The following is a 14262-nucleotide window of genomic DNA, read 5'->3' on the forward strand; positions in this document are numbered from 1 at the left end:
AGGGGCGGGGACAAAGCCGGAGGGCCGAGGAAGTGGGGTGAGAGAGTGACGTGCGGTGGCCCGAGAGCCGGCCTGCCAATCACAGAGCGGCGAGAGACGGCGAGAGCCAACGGGAGCGGAGTGAGAGCTCCTCCGGCCAATCGGGGTTCAGTGAGAGGAGACGGGAGCCAATGAGGCCTCCGCGTCCCACCACTGGGGAGAGATGGTCAAGTGTGGGAGGCAAGTTGGTCCCCACTCGAGAGGCTGTCAGGTTGCCTAGCAACAGAGCTGGGCTTCACCTGTACGCAATACTTTATCTGAATTCAATTTTAACGTTCTCTAATTTCCAGAGCGGCCAAAGGCGCCTGCATTACATGTTGGAGCAGGATGTCACCCCGAATTTGTAAATGTGTCCATGTTGTGAACGCTCGATTTGTGAATATCTAATTCCTCTGTTCAAAACTACCTTGACAGAAAGGGAGACTTCTGTCATCAATAAAGACTCCTAACTCTGGGAAACGAACTAGGGGTGGTGGAAGGGGAGGAGGGCGGGGGGTGCGGGTGAATGGGTGACGGGCACTGGGGGGGGCACTTGATGGGATGAGCACTGGGTGTTATTCTGTATGTTGGTAAATTGAACACCAATAAAAATAAATTTATTATTTAAAAAGAAACAAACAAAACAAAACTACCTTGACTTTTTTTTTTTTTTTTTTAAGAGACTGCTATTGGGACAATTCTTCCTAAGTAAACTGGAAGCAAGTTGGGGTTAGACACACCAGTAAGTAGACAGTAAGGGGCCTTGCCTGAGCAAGGAAATGGATTCTGATTCTAGGAGTTTTGCTAGCTCATACACTCCGAAGGAAGGGGCTCCATATGGCCTCACTGTATCTTCTGAGCTTGATATGTGATAGGTGCCAACCTAAAGATTGTTGAAAGAAGGAAGGGGCCCAATAATTGTCGATATGGCAAATCCATAGGATATAAGCTGCCTAGCTCCCCCAGAAAATAGAGAGGAACAAGCTGGGGGAAATCACTGAAACATTGTTTGTGAGAACCCAAAGGAAGACATTTATGGCTTTAAATTAGACTCTACCTCATCTCCTCCTCAGATTGAGAAACTCTACAAATTAGCTTTGATGGGGACCCTGAGAGATGTCTTTCTCTCTCTCTCCTGTTTCATTGAGTCCCAGGAATGCTGTTGATAAGAGGCCATTGATGATTCTGTGCATCACACAACTACTGTTACAGGAAATTTATTATCCACTATAGGTACTAACTTAGTAAGAGATATTCTCAGCAGCAAAGTGGCAAAATATATTGGCAATGGAACCACTGTGAGGTGGTGGCATAAGTTACTTGTGGGAATGGGCCCTCAATAATTAGCACTCCATAGTAATGCTCATTTCATACTCTTGTAAAGCAACTAGGTGATAAAGAGAGAAAAATTGCCTGGTTATGATCAACAGCAATTTTGAAGGGGGAAATTCAACATTCTTGGCGTATTAGAATGTACTGAAAGGCAGTACACAGAAAGAAGATACAGGGATGCCTGGGTGGCTCAACGGTTAAGCAACTGCCTTCAGCTCAGGGTGTGATCCTGGAGTCCTGGGATCGAGTCTCACATCAGGCTCCCTGCATGGAGCCTGCTTCTCTCTGCCTATGTCTCTGCCTCTCTCTCTCTCTCTCTCTCTGTGTGTGTGTCTCATGAATAAATAAATAAAATCTTGAAAAAAAAAAAGAAAGAAGATACAATTTTGTCCTTAGGGAGAACAAATAGTTCCAACTCCAGGAGTTCATAAGAAATGAGTAGCCAGAGAGCTATGAGGATGACCACCTTGCACAACAAGAAAGTTCCACAAGGCACAGCTTGTCTTTTTCATCAAATTAATCTTCAGTTAAGCAAAGTGAGCATGGTACTGGGAGGCTAATGAACAATGAAGTGGGTTAATAATTAGATATGGAGCATCTCAATCAAGTTTTTAAGAACAAGCCTCTGAGAGTCTGTGAAATATAATAGCAGATTATGCCAGCCTACAGAAATATTAGCTATGGCCCATGCAACTGAGGACAAAATACACATATACTTATTTTCAAAGGGGCTGTAAGTTTTTTGAGCTACAATTTTACACAAGCACAGTGAAGTCGATGTCATACTAGAATGTGCATCTTAAGATCTATGTTTTATTATAGTTTCTAAATTTAATGCTAACTCATGTTGGTCATGCATTATAGATGCTATACATCAAAGGCAAAATACAGTTTATTGTTCTGTCCTACTTTGAAAGAAGCAAAAGTTTATTAAGAGGCAGGAAGATGTAATGATAACATTTAATAACATTTAATTTATAATAATAAATTCATCCATTGAACAAACATTTACGTTTTACTTGTTCTATGGCAGGGATTACGCTAGCCTATACTGTCCAATAAGACAAGCATTAGCTGCATGTGGCTCTTGAATACTTGAAAGTTGGCTAGCAAAGTGAGATGAAATATAAGTGTAAAATACACACTACATTTTATTATGTTTTAAAAGATATTTGAGAGAGAGAGAGCATGAGCAGGGCAGGGAGGAGCAGAGGGAGAGGGAGAAGCAGGCTCCCCACTGAGCAGGGAGCCTGATTCAGGGCTCTATCCCAGGACCCTGGGATCATGACCTGAACAGAAGGCAGCCGTTTATCCTACTGAACCATCCAGGTGTCCCCACATCACATTTTCAAGACTTAGTACAAAACCAGGAAATATCATCTTAATTCTTTTTGTATTGATATATCTTATAATGATAATATTTGGATTGTATGGTTTATATGGCTCCCATTTGCACTAAATAGTGAGAAGACACAATTAAAGACTCTTTCCTCAAAGAGTTCGTAGTCTAAAGAATGGGGAAGAGAAAAGTAAATATAGCAAAGGGCTGGGTTTCCAGTCTTTATCTCACTAGGTAAAGAGTAGGAGAGGATGGAGTAGGAGGAATTTTCAAATTTCCCAATTACAGGTCTCTCCATCTCTTCAGATTGACAAGTTTTATTTTGCCTAACTATTCCATCGATTCTGAGTTTAATTCCCTATCAGGGCTATCTCTCTACAAGCCCCTCTACTGGGCAAGATGACATCTGCAGGAGCTTTCTGGGTTGTTGTTTACATCAGAGGAGGAGACTCAGCACTGATTGTGGGTTCTTCACTCTCCCTTTGCTGACCAGGACCCACATTGGCTCTGGCGCTGCAGAACCCTGAGGCTCATCACAGCTTTCACTGGATGCCCTACCTGTCCACCCTCGGCAGTCCTATAGCAGATGTCAACTCTAGGCTCCCGCAGCCTCCTTTGCAGAAAATCCCCTCAACATGGCCAATCAGTTTCAGCTCTCATCTGTCCTCTGCATGATACAAGTAGCTTCTGTAATTCTTCCGTACAACTCAGGACCTGTCCCTACCTGACAGCACGATGAGACTAGTTCACCTTTATTGTTAGACTTCAAGGTACATTTGTGGTGCCCAGGGAGATAGTCTCCTCTCTCCAGAACCATCCCTCACTTCTTCCCCAGAGTGTTATTAGGGGGAACTTGATTGAAAACCCTACTGATTAAAAACAAACACCAAACTACTGATATAGCATTCTTACCCTAACAATCCAGTATTGTTTCCAATACAACTCCTCTCTAGGGTTTTTACCTTTTGCCCCTCCTCTTTCCCATTTTACCCCTGAAAGGGCTACTACTATGGGAGGATACATGAAAGGTATTTCTTAAATAGCACAATGAACAATCACAACATAGTTCAAGCACTACACAAAGAAGCCTGCCCAAAGGACACTGGAAGTTCAAAGGAGGAGTATCTAACCCATCCTGGTGGTCAAGGAAGGCTTTCCAGAGCAAGTGATATTTGTTCCATTATCATATTTAGGGATCTTTCTTGAACACAACTCTGTGCCCGGCCCTGTTCTAGGCTCAGAGGTTCTATGTGGTACACAAGACAGATAAAATTTCTGATCTGGTCAAGCTTAGTGGAAGAAACCTAAACATTAGGTAGGAAAATGAATAAGCTGATGTCTCTTCAGGCAGTGATAATGCTGTGAAGAAAATAACACAGAGTAGTAATGAAACAGAACGTGACTGTGGGGGTGGATAGGTCCATGAGGTGGTTAGGAAAAACCTCTCTGAAATGGATGGTGCCACGTGAAGGCTGAGAAGGAGCCAGTCTATGAAGCTCTGGGGGCAGAGAGATACAAGTGGAGGGATTAGCAAGGGCAACAGCTTGCCTGTTTGAAGAAAAGAAAACAAGAGGCCCAGGTGTCTGACCTTGCATTTTGAAGGAGTTACAGGAGATATCTGGGTTGCGGACCAGAGGGACCAGAGGGCAGGAAGAAAAGGAGGGAAGCGAGAGTCATTTTAGGGAAAGGGATCTATCAACTGTATAATGTGGGAACTGCAACTTCAATTAGGAGTAAGGGAGTAAGTCCAAGCGATGGTGAGTGCTGCTAAAACCTCCCTTGTGCTAGGCTTTTCAGGTAGAAGGAATGTTACTAGAACAGCGTACGATATTTTTTCCATACCACTGGGAGGAAAAGGAGTGAGTTCAATGGGATGTTCTTCCCACAGTGTGATCCTGCGGTTAATCTACTCACTCGTCAACATTTGTCATAAGAGTTTCCTGAGTAGCTACTGTTTTTCAGAGATGACAATATGTGTCTTGTATACCCTTTCCCTCCAGTTTACCACTGGGGAAACTGAGGTGCCGATAGGTTAGGTGACTTGTTTCAAGTTACTCAATTACAAGGTAGCAAAGATACTACAAAAATATGGGTCTTGTGATGTCAAAACCCATGTTCCTTGTACTATCCTATATAAAAAAACATAGTTGTGCCCAAAGAGGGTAGACTAGGGCAGGTGGTAGATGTTGGATAAAGGAAAGTAGGTAACTTCTCCCAGGAAGCCTCAGAGGACAGCGCTAACTACCTTGAGGACTCTTATCATACAACAATTTGGTGCCTGGCTCATGGGCTCAGCAGACTTCTTTTATCAGCTTGCTTAAAACAAGTCCATCATGAAGGGGTGCACTACACTCACCGAGTTTATGCTGCATTAAATCAGTTTACTACCACAACCCTTGAAGTCTACATGACTCACCCTCTAGGTTAACCAACATGGAAAGTCATGTCATCCTCAGAACATTGACTGGTAAACATGGACTTGGGAAGAAAATTAGAAATACAGTTCTTTCAAGCTCTTCTTCTCATCAGGTTAAGATAAGATTATGTATCCATTTTTCAATAGGGTGGTCTTCCCAAAGGAGTGAAGATATGCCAAGGCCATGAAACTATCAATGAACTTCACCCATGCCACTTTAAGCCTGTCTTTGCCGTTGACTCAAGAATACTTGAAATCTACTCCTAATCTCTTCTCTTCTGTGACCCATTCTTAACTGGACACTGTTTGTATTTGTATCTATGGCTCTCCTTTTTTATGAGTCCATGGCTGACCATCTCTACCTTCCTCTGTCCGTTCTTTAAACAAGTCAGTATAATCTATCAGGTTAAAGTCTGGTCTTAACTGCCCGAGTAACATTTGGTTTCTTTAAAGTGATTTTCCTATCTCTGCTTCAGTGTGTATTAACTTTTTAAAGGTTACTCTTCAACAGATGACCCTATTTCCAGGTCCTAAGAGGGCACCTCACAGAAGACTCCACCTCCTGAAAGCACATAACAGCCCTCAGCACCCCCACAGTAGCGTATGGAAGAAATGTATTAAGACAGTGCCCAACTCACAAACAGCCTGGGTAATGCAGTGTGGTTACAAGTGAGTCACCCTGGATTTGGAGCACACAGATAGACATGAATACAGAGGCCCAAAGCTGGGAAGGAAAGAAGCACTAGATACTACACCCACTAAAGAGCAATACTGGAGCCAATTTCATTCCTACAAAGGGCTTTTGAATTGGTGAAAGGAAAAGTCTTTCTACAATCAACCACCACCTGCTCTACCTCCAGGATGGAAAAGAAGAGGGCATGGTGAGGGTAGGAAGAGAGGGAAGTCAAGACACATCAGTCCAGAGAGGAGTTTGGGATTCTAGGGAGAGGACAATTTCTTCTTGCCCTATGGAGGAAGGTTAGTTCCTTCTCTATTGCTCCCAGGTTAAATTAAAGTTGAAGGTTGTTCAAAAGAAGAGGAGACTGGCATTCCCCTCCCTCGCTCCCTGATTGCTGAGCTGTGAAGGCTAAAGTCCTGTCCGACTGCTGCTTTAGGAACACCTTGTGGCATGCAGAAAACATTATTTTTTTAAATTTTATTTATTTATTTATGAGAGACACACAGAGAGAGGCAGAGACACACAGAGAGGGAGAAGCAGGCTCCTCGCAGGGAGCCCGATGTGGGACTCCATTCTGGATCTCGGGATCATGCCCTGAGCCAAAGGCAGACGTCCAGCTGCTGAGCCACCCAGGCATCCCTACAGGAAACATTCTTTTTTTTTTTTTTTTTAAGATTTTATTTATTTATTTAGTTAGTTATTCGTGAGAGACACACAGAGAGAGAGACAGATACAGAGACAGTGACAGAGGCAGAGGGAGAAGCAGGCCCCATGCAGGGAACCTGATGTGGGACTCGATCTCGGGTCTCCAGGATCAGGCCCTGGGCTGAAGGCAGGCACCAAACCGCTGAGCCACCCAGGGATCCCCATACAGGAAGCATTCTTGAAAAAATTTTACATACATCCCAGGGGAGGGGAGGGACACATTAAATATAGAGACTAGTGTCACTTTTGGTCCATTGATTTTTGAAAGAACGAAAGAAAACACATTGGAATGGTCACATGGGGAAGTACCTGGGAAGAGACAGGAGATCACCCGATCCTATGACACCACAACACTGAGGGAGTTTGAAAAAGAGCCTCAGAGTTCCCCACAGCTCCATGTAAAGGCATTCGTAATACACAGGGAGCAAGAGTTGTGTGGCCACTGTGTACAGATCTGGCTATGTATGGTTTTGCTCCACTAACCCCAGGGCCTTGTTTGGCTTTTATCCTAGGCTTATTTAGTCACATCACAAGATGGTTGCAACAGGTCTAAGCATTACATCCCCACCTAACAATATCCCAAGGCTGGAAGAAGGAAAAAGGCCATCCTTCCCTAAATCCCTTTGGAAGAACAAAGACAACTTTTCTAGAAGCCTCCTTAGACTTCCTCTCATATTTCATTGGGCAGAATTTCATCACATGCCTGTTCCTAAATCATTTATGATGAGAGAATACAATTATCATTATTAGCTTCAGCCTTCCCTAAAAGACTTTCTAGATTCTGGGGCACCTGGATGGCTTCGTCAATTGAGCATCCAACTCTTAATTTTGGCTCAGATCATCATCTCCAGGTCCTGAGATTGAGCCCTGCATCAGGCTTCACGCTTCTTTCTCCCTCTTTCTCTGCACAACCCCCTCCCCACGCACCACTCATGTGCTCTCTCTCTAAAAAAATTTTTTAAATAAAATAAAAAAGAACTTCTGGATTCTATTTATGAAGAATATGGAGTAAAGGTAGTCAGGAACTGCATCTGCCATGTGGAGGGATCCCCAGCTGATATCTGTTCTGCTTGAGCAGTCACCTTCCTATGTGTGGATATGGGTGACTGGGGGCTGCATGGACACTATGTAATTACAGAACTCTTCCTACCGGACATGGGATTTTATGGCAACAGACTCCCTTTAAACCCTAATTGGTTGCTGGCTGAGTTCATTTGGAGATTCCATTTACTGGTATATTAGTCAATACTCTTTTGGTTGCAAAGGACAAAAACCAACATAAACCAGCTTAATCACTTTGTTTGCATGATGAAGAATCCAGGAGGTTGGTTTTATTTCAAGGATAATTGGATCCAAGAGGTCAGTTGATGTCTTTTACTATTATAGTGCTCCCCAAATCTGAAGAATGATTTCCTCCATGTAGGCATTTTTCACAGAAAGGCATCTTTTTTGCTCATGATTCCCATCTCAAAGTCAACAGTTGAAAACAAGATAAGCAACAAGGTCAATAGTTGAAAACAAGATAAGCAAAGTCCTTGTTCCCATAGAGCTTTCTTTCTAGTGGGGTGATCTAAGGAAAAACACATACTCCTATATGCTTCCTCTACTCTTGGTACTCTAACACTGCTTCACTTCTGACACCAGACATGTGGGTTTACCACAAATGAAGCAATTCTTTAACACCAGCTAGATATACTGCAATTTAACTCAATTCTGACACTGTCTACCTGGAGATAGCATCTGGTCTTACAGGTTAAAGGCTCAGTCTCATATGACTACCTCCCTCTCAAACCACTTCAGATGTCAATCACTAGTCTGGGTTACTACCTGTACCTCTGACCCATCACCTACAAATCAGAGATTCCCATGGCACCCTCCTTAGGTTCAACTAATTTGCTAGAACGACTCACAAAACTTAGGAAACCAGCTTATTCCTTAGATTACTGGCTTATTACAAAGGATTTTAAGGATACAAACCAATAGCCAAATGAAGAGATACGTAGGGAAAGATCCAGCAGTGGATCTTGTACAAGTGTATCTCGTACTCTGAAGTACAAGAGTTTCTGTCCCCATGCTGCTGGTATGTCCTGTCCAGAATTGATGTGTTTATGTGGGAAAAGGTCAGGGAGCTCTAACTCTCATAGCTTCCAACCAAGCAAACGAAATGCTTCTATGCAAAAGTTATTTTTAAAATAGTAACTTTTGGGATCCCTGGGTGGCTCAGAGGTTTAGTGCCTGCCTTGGGCCCGGGGCGTGATCCTGGAGTCCTGGGATCGAATCCCACATCCGGCTCCCTGCATGGAGCCTGCTTCTCCCTCTGCCTCTCTCTGAGTCTCTCGTGAATAAATAAATAAAATCTTTAAAAAATAAATAAATAAATAAAAATGAAATAGTAACTGTTGGGATCCCTGGGTGGCGCAGCGGTTTGGCGCCTGCCTTTGGCCCAGGGCGCGATCCTGGAGACCCGGGATCGAATCCCACATCGGGCTCCCGGTGCATGGAGCCTGCTTCTCCCTCTGCCTGTGTCTCTGCCTCTCTCTCTCTCTCTCTGTGACTATCATAAATAAAAATTTTAAAAAATAAAAATAAAATAAAATAGTAACTGTTTAGGGCACCTGAGTGGCTCAGTCAGTTAAGCATCCAACTCTTGGTTTCCAGAGGTCCCCATGGTCTCATGGATCATAAGATCAAGCCCTGAGTCAAGTCGTGCTCCTTGCTCAATGAGGAGTCTGCTTGAAAGATTCTCTCTCCCTCTGCCCTTTCTCCCACTTGTGTGCACCACGTTCTCTCTCAAATGAATCTTTCTTTAAAAAAAAAGAGAGATTGTATTTATTCATTCATGAGAGACAGAGAGAGAGAGAGAGAGGCAGAGACACAGACAGAGGGAGAAGCGGGGTCCTCGCAGGGAGCCCAATGTAGGACTCGATGCCGGATCTCCAGGATCACGCGCCCCAGGCTAAAGGTGGCCTTAAACAGCTGAGCCACCCAGGGATTCCGTGAATCTCTTTGTTTTAAGATTTTACTTAGGGGATCCCTGGGTGACTCAGCAGTTTAGCGCCTGCCTTTGGCCCAGGGTGTGATCCTGGGGTCCAGGGATCGAGTCCCACATCAGGCTCCCTGCATGGAGCCTGCCTCTCCCTCTGCCTTTCTCTGTCTCTGTGTCTCTCGTGAATAAATAAATCTCTTTATTTATGAGATGCTCAACCACTGAGCCACCCAGGCACTCCTCAAATAAATAAATCTTTAAAAAAATAAAATAGTAACTGTTTATATTCCAGAATACCCTATTCTCAAAATGAGAGTCCTAAATTATAGCAAATGTTAAAATAAAGAATAATTAATATGGTCAATATGCCCAGAACATTCATCAAGATTGTTACTGGAAGCTGAATACTTAAAAAAAAAAAAAAGACAGGAAGAAATAAAAGGAAAGTTTGGTTGCCATTTTAAAATATTGGCTTGAGGTTCAGTTTCTGAATGAGAAAAGGATGTTAAATCACTGTACCCACATACTGAATGCTTCCAAGTTTAAAAAGTAGAAAAAAACATATGATATTATGAACATGAGAACTTCAATATTTCTTGTTTTAGCTCTTTTCTTACTTGATTCTCCTACTTGGGACGAAGATTTATTGTTGTATTAACTTTCTCTTTAATGGACTTTAGTTCGTTTTTTATGAAGACTTCTTTATTAGGGTGCCTGGGTGGCTCAGTGGTTGAGTGTCTGCCTTTAGCTTAGGTGGTGATCCCAGGGTCTTGGAATCAAGTCCCACATCAAGTCTGCGGAGAGCCTGCTTCCCCTTCTGCCTACATCTCTGCCTCTCTCTCTCTCTCTCTCTCTCTCTCTGTGTTTCTCATGAATAAATAAATAAAATCTTTAAAAAAAAAGATTTATTTATTTTAGAGAGAGTGTGTGCATAACCCTGAGATCATGACCTGAGCAGAAATCAAGTGTCAGATGCTTAACCAACTGAGCCACCCAGTGACCCTGAACTTTAAGTCTTGATAAGTTGAACTTTGTATTTGATCTCTCCGGTGATAATAAAAGCACTATAGAACACAAAACTGTGGGGTTAGGTATGACCTATTTTAATGCTCGAAACTATTTGGTTATTTGCTCTACTGCCAAAAAAGTGTTAGAGTGCACATTTGTTGTCTTTTCTCTTCACTTCTTAGCATATGGACCTCTTCCCCATATTTAGGGAATTCCCCATGAATTCTTTTCCTCCCACAATCAGCTGAGAACAGCAGATATTTACTTGCCCAGTTCCTAACAAGGAAAAGTTATGTGACCTGGATAAGTTATGTGACCTGGATTTAGCCTGTCAGATGCATCCACCTGGGTCTTTGAATCTGAGGTTAGTGTCTCAAAGAAGCAAGGCAAGTGACAATTCTTTCTTACAGGAGCTGCACCATCCATTTTCTGGCCAGAAGCCAAACATGTGTTCAAGATCAGTGATACAAGCCACCGCCCTTGCATGTGTTCAGCAGGGGTGGTCAGCCCCTCCTGACTGGCTAGCCACCTTTAGTTTCTGTCCATTTTCTAATCCTGTTTTTTTTAGCCTTCCCTGAAGTTCTCCATGATGCATAATATTATTGCAGTAAATCCATTTTCTATTTAAACTCAGCCAGAACTGGTGTCTGATTCAATGGCTAACTTTCTATGGTTATACCTTGCTGAATTTATTGTACTTAATTTTATGTTTAAAAAAATCCTTTGAAAAAAAAATCCTTTGACTCTCAATCCTAGGAAACAAACTGAGGGTCACTGGAGGGGGGACGGGGTAACTGGATGGTGGGCCTTAAGGAGACACGTAATGTCATGAGCACTGGGTGTTATATTGACTGATGAATCACTAAACTCTACCTCTGAAATCAATAATACGTTATATGTTAATTAATTGAATTTAAATTAAAAACCTCTGAAGTTATTTTATTCTCTGTATTGTTAATTGGGAGATTACAAATGTGGGATTTTAACTGATAGGTGTTTTAATACAACCCTGTCTGTATCTTTTTAAAATTGGTCCATGTGAAACCAAGAAAAATAACACAAAAATGGCACAGACCCTATCGAGGTAGGGATGGCACGTGGAGGGCATGACTGCATAATTCTTCTGGCCTCCACACCCACTTACTCTCCCCTCCCCTGACATGAGGAGAAACTTGCTTAAGAGCGGCTTTGGAAGAAGATGCTAGAGAAACATTCCCCCTTCCCGTTGGGCACAGTCGACAAGCAGAAAGGGGGTGCTCCTAGCTCTTCTTCACCACATAGGACTTTTGCAATATCAACCTGGCTCTTCTGAAAAAGGCCTGCCCTGGTCCCCACAGCATCTGCTAGGACTTTTACCACTCCTTTATTTCCTCGCCAACAAAATTTTGTTCCTGTTGTCTCTTCTTCTAGGCTTTCTACTTTTATGGATTTATGGCTTTTAGAAAATCCATATATGATCACATTAATCAGTTTTCATTAGGAAACAAATATCAATGTATGTTTCATTCAGAACTTTACTTGGAAGGCTCCTCTGCTGAAGGAGGGAGCTCACCAACTCTCAGCCTCAGCAGTTGCTATGGGTCCATGCTGCCCCCACCTTCAGGGAACACATGTCAAATCTTGGTGGTCCCAGGGTGTCTGGGTGGCTCATTGGTTGAGCATCTGCCTTTGGTTCAGGTTGTGGTCCCGGGGTCCTGGTATTGAGTCCCGCATCAGGCTCCCCAGAGGGAGCCTGCTTCTCCCTCTGCCTATGTCTCTGCCTCTCTTTGTGTGTCTCCCATTAATAAATACATTTTTTTAATAAGCTAAAAAAAAAAATCTTGGTGGCCCCACCACAGCCCAACCTCAGTTGAGATAAGGTGGTCAAAGCATACCTCTGTCCAAGGAAATTCTCCTCACTAAATTGCCTTTGAGTACTCCTCTTTCAACTTGTTCTATCAGCCAGGGTTCAACCAGAGAAACAACCAATAGGAGATATATATTAAGAAATTTATTGCAAGCATTGACTTACATGATTGTGGAGGCAAATTCATAGGGCAGGCTGTCTAGAAAGGCAGCCTGGAAATCTCTGGCAGCAGCTGAAGCTGCATCCCACAGGTGAAACTTTTTTTCTTCAGGGAAACCTCAGCTCTGCTCTTAAAACTTTTCAACTTCAGTTGATTGAATCAGGCCCACACAGATTATCTAGATAATCTTACCTAAAGTTAACTGATTTTGGATTTTTTTTAAAGATTTGTTTATTTATTTTAGAGAGAGCACGAACAGGAAGGGCAGAGGGAGAAGGAGAATCTCAAGCAGACTCCATGCTGAGCACAGAGCCTGATGTGGGGCTTGATCTCACAACCCTGAGATCACAGCCTGAGCCAAAACCAAGAGTGGGATGCTTAACCACCTGTGCCACCTAGGTGACCCTGACTTTGGATTTTAATTACACCTACAAAATACCTTCTCAGCAATACATAGATTTATGTTTGATTGAATGACTGGGGACTGTAATCTGGCTATATTGACACGTAAAACTGACCATGACGCCCTAAGTATGGGGTAGGTATTTCTAGAATTATGAAATAGTGTTTGATCATTTCCTTTGAAAATCTGCAACTGATTCTAGCCTTCACTTTGGAATTTTGTATCTATTATACCAATTTAATTTCCTTAAATATCCTCTTGATACTCATCATAAGAGAATATTCCAAACAAATGAGCCTCTTTTTTGTAGTTTCCTGAACCTCCCAGCCTTACCCTCCTCTTGTATAACTCACTGCTCACACATATAACTGGCTATGCTTGTGTCATTCCACTTAAGTGTCATGTCCCCACAGAACATCCTGGGTTGCCACATTGGAGGTAAAGTGTGCTCTGACCTTACTACTCCATAATGAAAAGTACTAAGCCAGGGACAGTCCCATATCTCCACTACCCATGGCACAAATTGGGCATCCCTTATTACCTACAGAATTAAATACCAAAGCCGCAGTCACTGAAAGCCCTCCATAATACTATTCTAGTCTATTGAAGAATTTTCTCCACCAAGCAGGTGGTTTGTTTTCCCTCGAACACAGTCTATTTATCCTCTCCCACATTTCTGACTTGACTTGTGCTCTTCTGTTTCCAATGTCTTGCCCATTCTCTACCTCTGCCCCCAACTCCACCTACCAAGTTCTCACCCATACTTCAAAGTCCACCACAAATGGAATCCTGTCCATGAATCTTTTTTTGGTATTTTAAATTGATGTCATGCCTCCCTCCTCACAACCTCTGACAATTTATGGGACAAGAATAATATTCTTGCTTATATTTATTCCACATATTCATGTTATTTCCTACCCATCCCTAGGGTGGAAGCTCCCTGGGAGCAGATAAAGTTCTGGCTCATGTTTCTATTGCCTCTAGCATCTAGGACAATGCTTTGGCCAAAGCAGATACTTAGGGCAGCCCCGGTGGCCCAGCGGTTTAGCACTGCCTTCAACCCGGGGTGTGATCCTGGAGATCCGGGATCGAGTCCCATGTCGGGCTCCCTGCGTGGAGCCTGCTTCTCCCTTTGCCTGTGTCTCTGCTTCTCCCTCCCTCTCTCTCTCTCTCTCTCTCTCTCTCTCTCTCTCCCCATGTCTGTCATGAATAAATGAATAAAATCTTTAAAAACAAAAGTAGATACTTAATAACTAATTTCTGATATGACTGTAGTTGATCTGGATCATTATTTCTCTAAAAAGTTTGTGTAATGAACTGCACATATAATATCTGAATTAGGGAACCTGATTTTGAGCTTAACCTGTTAA

The sequence above is a fragment of the Vulpes lagopus genome, chromosome 3 (genome assembly GCF_018345385.1).
Source record: "Vulpes lagopus strain Blue_001 chromosome 3, ASM1834538v1, whole genome shotgun sequence".
NCBI classification, from domain to species: domain Eukaryota; kingdom Metazoa; phylum Chordata; class Mammalia; order Carnivora; family Canidae; genus Vulpes; species Vulpes lagopus.